Genomic DNA, 5,828 nt, shown 5'->3' with positions numbered 1-5,828 from the left:
TATTTCACAAATAGCTAGGATTTCTTTCTGTTACTTTTTCTTTCTGTTTTACATTCTTACTGTTTTCAAATGTACATTTGCTCACATTGAACTTCAAAAATGTGTCAGATATTTAAACAGTATTAAATCAAACACCAAACAAACTGTGAATGCAGCATTGACATGGTGCTAAATTATGAAGTTGATGTAATATCTGTGTATGCTAACAATTTCCTATTTACAGATCTAAACACAGTTACATATTAGCATAAATCTGGAGTCAGGTTTTTGGATATATATTCATTCCTTTTAACTCTTTTCTCGTCACCAAAAACTGGGAAATATCTGACTTAGTGAGTGGTGAGATTGAGCAAAATCAGGTTGGCAGGCAGTAAAACCAAAACAATTAGCTGAAAGACACCAAAACACTGTCAGTAAAACGGAGGAGAACTGCAGAGTCACATGATAATTCTTATACCTTACCCAGTACACATAGTCATATGATACATTCATCTTAATTAATATTAATATAAAACAAATGATTAGTGCAGCATTAACATAATGGATACATTTTGTAAACAAACTATATTTGAAAAATCTTCTCATTTAGCTACAAATTGGTATTCATAACTATCAGTCACATTTAACAGTCAGTACTTGCTTTCTTGCCTCATCTGTCAGATTTTCACCAATGCTGGCTACCTACTAATAGAGTAAAACTCTCGTGTGGCTCTCAGCTCAGTTTATCTGCCTTCCATACCCCTGGTTGGATCTGAAGAAATCACCCACTTCTAATAGGATTATGAGGACACCGGCCCAACTGCAGATCAGTCCTGAGAGGACTGGATTGCCTTCGGCTTATCCCCCAACTTAGACAAAGGCTACAGATGGCTCTTTTTGTTGCATTAGAGAAAGGTAGAGAGAAACACAGAACATACACCATATGTATGCAAACACAATAACGAGTTTATGCCAAATGAAGTATGCCAATGTTAAAATGTGCAATGTATAGTGGGTGCAAATTTGAGCTTAAATGCTTTCTGATTGGCTGTGAGCTATCCCTTGTGTTCGTATAACAGGGCACTGTGAACATACTGAGCTCCAACAGTTTGATGACCTGCTTTAGAAAACAACAGAATCTTATTTTTAACGTAAAAATATAGAAATCACCGTAGCAGATATATAACAATTGTATGGTCTCACATCTTTATGGGTATGGTTTGGTTAGGTTAGGAAATAGGACATATCCGCAGTCTATTGTCTGAAAGTCTGAAATTTTGTCGACCTATTCAACCTCAATATTTCCCCTCTTTTGGGTGTAACAGCATTTTCTCCTTTGCTCTGAACAAACAAAGGCATAATTCCTATTGCCTTTGCTGAAACGACTCGTGGGAGGAAGGTCTCTTATAGCTGAAGCTAGAACAGTTTTGCCCTTTGGCTTTTGGCCACCATATGCTTGTAGTCTTCATCACTCTATCAGCTCCTCTGTGGCTGTGAAGGACACTGTGTTCTTTTTTATTGTTTACTGTCACTGATGATTTGAATCAAGCATTCCTGTACTAAGGCTGCTTTTAATTCACAAGAGTATACATGTTTGACAGCTCGACTTCATTGAGCACTAAGTTGAGAAATCATGAGTTATTGAAACAAGACTTGCATCAGTAACTACTTATTTTTGTGGCTTCCATTGTGCGATGTATCCAAATGACCTCTCCGTCTTCCTCTGCAAACCTTGAACATATACCTCTGCAGCGTAACTCTCATTTCACACACGCTGACCTTCTGTCTGAGGATAACTTCCCCGCAGCTGATTTCCATACAAATCCAGACTTGCTTCAGCCTCACAGCATGGGAAAAAAAAGGTTTAATTTTACCCTCCTTAGTAAAAATCACCATCTATATTCCTCTTATCTCACCCCCTGGGCACTGTGGAGAACATACTTACATTTGCGCACACACACACACACACACACACACACACCTTCTCGATCCAATCTCCACAAATCCAGTTGACATGATGCAAGGTGAGCTGGAAAACAGCTGTAGCCAGAGTGACCTACAGATACCTTTTAATAGCTTTTCATTGCTTGACTTTCCCTTTTATCCATTCAAATCCACTTAGAATGGAACTCAGGGCCGTTGTAAATGACTGGCTCTCTCCGCATGAGTTAGAAGAGAGGAGCTTTTGGAGCCGGAGGAGTGTGATTGGGGCTGTCAGGCGGAGTGGAGGAAGGAATCATTTGCATTTCTCCTCAAGTGACCTTCTGGGTAACAAGTTGACGGATGTATGCAAAGGGATTTTTAAACATGTACAGTACAACATGTTATGGACACGAGAACTACTCTGGTAGTTATATTATAGTTATAATATATAATATTTAGTGTATAATCTTATTTAGAAAACATAATCTGTATTTGTGCAAAAAAAGAGTGCAGTACAATCTGTCTGCTTGGTTAAAAATAACTGATAAAAACCTGGTGACTGCCGGATAATGCTTTTATTTTCCTCTCTAAATTATGTGAAGTGGACTATTTTGCTCTTTCACTGAAATTTTAGGTACATTTTTGGAAAAAAGAAATCCAAATGATAATGGAATAGAAGCTTTTTTTCTAATTGAAAATCAATTTGGTTAATTTCATTTTCTTTTCAGTTTGATCCTTCTGCTAATCTGCTATCTGCCGTCTTTGTTCTAATTATCTTCACTGCATTTGTTTTGCCTAGTGTGAGCGCTGACACTGCACTGCTCCCTCAACAACAGCAAGATCTGTAATGATGCTGACATGAAAACAGGCTCAAATCTCAGGCTCTGCTGTGAGCATTTTGTATTTTATGGATCAAAAATAAGGATGGATAGAACAGGATCTCCCACAATCTATGAAAAGATGTCATTTAAGATTTGCATTATAATGCATTTTAAAGTATTATGAAACCTGTAAACTTACTATAGCGCTAATGTTTTCTCCAATATTGCCAGGTATAGCCCTATAGCCAAACGATATTGGATGAGTCTGCAAAACCTTGAATACTTTCAGGGAACATCATGGTTACATTTAATAAAAAAAACATGTTAATTTCAGATCTGTGATGGTCAGCAAACTCCTGCATCAAAGTCAGATATGCTGGATTCCCATCCACCACCCTAGGCTTGGACACTGGCACTGGACATAAATCATGAGGTGCAGAAATTCCGAGGGTTACTGGGCCGCGCCATGATAACAAACCACCTTTGATTGTAGACAGGCATTTAACTGGATATGTTTAACAATTTAAACGATTCAAGCAAAGGCACCACATTGAGCATACAAGCAGATGTCACTATCTTGAGTGTTGCGGCCGCTGTTGGAGGTCGTAAAGCTGCCATACTGTGTCAAAGGAGCCAACAGCTGTAAACTGCCTATTGTCTGCAAGCTCCGTATTTGAGTATCAAACCCACTACACAACTTTTTGTGGTGCATAAAATATATTTTACTTTACATTGTACATTTAAATAAGTACAGCAAAAATTAAATTAGAAGTTTACCAAATCCACCAAAATCGTGAAGGCCAGTGCAGCCCATGAAGACCATTTAAACAGATTTTCAGTGGCATAAAAATGGTAAGAGTTAGTTTTTCTTTACTTGTGTATGTACATGCCATTTATTAGCTGTACCCTCTGTGGTGAGTTCAAGTGCGGCTGTTAACAGAAAACATTATGGGAAGCAAAATGTTTGATCATTCGTCTTTTGTCAGCACCACCTTTTTCAAGTCAGCTTGGTGCGTCTGGGCCTTTAAAGCCATCCATCCATGCAAAGAACAAAGTCTCTCTTTTTCTCTACTTCTGCTCTGTCTTTGTACACTTGCTCTCTGCCTTCTGAGACAGCTCACGACCAGTCCCGGCAGTTCCATCCTAAAACAGCCCATCATCATAAAAAAGTGTTATTATTTTTACATAAAAATGAAAACAAGATTTACTTGTGTTACTAGAAATGTAAACATTTCCCCAATGCATAATTTGTTATTGTTTTTAAAAATGCAATTAAAATTACAGAAGGGCTTAATGTCATGGCAACCTTTAAAATGCAATATGTTTTGAAATTGGTTTGAAAAAACAAAAAAACTAATTCTGTGTCCAATACTTTTTTATTTCCTTTCTCAAAAATCCAGAATTCTTTTAAAAGAAAAAAGTACTGTAAGATGTTCACAGACGATCGTGCATGTATATATTATATTTTCTCACTTAAGTTATGTAATGTTTCCTAAGTCTCTTCACAGCTCTAAGCCTGTTACATATACAGCACTGGGAATAACTATGAGCCAGTACATGAATGTTTACTTGCTAGGGAAAAAAGCCATAATACATTTTAAGTTTCTGGCCATGTATAGAATGGCATCTTGAATTTGTACCTGCATATGTTTGCGTGAATGTGTGTGCCACAGAGCGCCAAATAACTTGGCTGAGAATGTGGGGGCAGCGCCACTTGGATTTGTATGGTAATGCTTTTGGCCCCCAGCCAAAGTGGACCCTGCAGTTGAGTTATTCCACAAAAGCACACACACACACACAGAGAAACACACACCACGCCTTCACACTGGGAAAATAGGGATGCCCTTTACTCTTTTGGATGGAAAAAGAAATATGTTTCAATTAGCAGCTCAGTCCAAATACACCACTGTAAACACTGTGTGTGTCGGTGTCTGTGTGTGTGTGCGTGTGGTGTCTACGTGTGTGTGTGTGTAGAAGTGGGGGGGGCTTGTGAATAGGCCCATAGAGTTACTAACCACAGGCTGGCCATTACACCTAGTTACAGTCACCGCTGGATCGACAAGGAGACAGACAGTCTGCAACACTGACAGAACTCCACTGTGTGTGCGTGCATGTGTGCGTGTGTCTGTGTGTGCGTCTTCTATCAGGTAGGGGATCCCCTGATTTGCCCCCGTCAGTACCACATGGTGAAAAGAAAACATAAACTGTCCCGAACAGGGAACAAGGCGCGGAGAGAAGGAAAGGTGAGCTTTTCTCTTCCAACAGAAAGAGTTGTCTGTAACCCAGAGCTCAGGACTTCAAGTCTGTCTCCCCTTCTGTATCTCTCTGTCTAAGTCGCTCTATCTGATGAAAGACGTATTCAGACGATTTACTTGTAAAGTAGCAATACAAAATGTACTACTAAGTCATGCATTACAAATGATACTCAAGTTTAAGTATAGAAGTATTATTAGCTGAATGTAAAGCGATGAGGTACTCATTGTGCAAACAGAATGGCCCATGTCATTGATATACTTTATATTTTACACTATTGTATTATTGCAACAGACCTATAACAGTGTATCATATTTTATAGGCTGATTCTGACATTGAGCCCTGTGGGTCATACCAGCATTTATCATAGTAAGTCCCAAACTGAAATCATTTAATTTCAATTTTCAATCATTTCAGTGGAGTCCACAGTCGGTACAAACGCTACCTGGCTGGTCTATATGTCTTCGACATGACTGCAAGCAAAATGTTTCATACAAACACCTCTCATACTGGCTGCATCCTGTTGCCCTATCCCTCTCAACACGAAATCTGGCGTATTTCGTGTTGACTTTACTTAATGAATTGTATAAAATGGGGATAAGAGTGATGTTTTGGTTTCTTTTTGAAGGCATTCACACCCATTGTTGCGCATGCAAAGTGAAAAAGTTATGTGAAAAGTAGTATGAAGAATCAAGCTTGTGAAAGAAGCTCAAATCCTGTTGACTTTCTCACCTCTGTGCATCCGTGAAGTGGATGTGTGTGTTGAATTGTCTGTTTCGGATCATAGATAACACCAGAAATGTGTGTGTGGGGGGAGTGGGGTTACAGATGCTGCTCAATCATCCAACAACC

This window comes from Morone saxatilis, unplaced genomic scaffold (genome assembly GCF_004916995.1).
Source record: "Morone saxatilis isolate NCDOM2014 unplaced genomic scaffold, NCSU_SB_2.0 Contig10, whole genome shotgun sequence".
NCBI classification, from domain to species: Eukaryota; Metazoa; Chordata; class Actinopteri; family Moronidae; genus Morone; species Morone saxatilis.
This window is presented reverse-complemented; position numbering follows the sequence as displayed.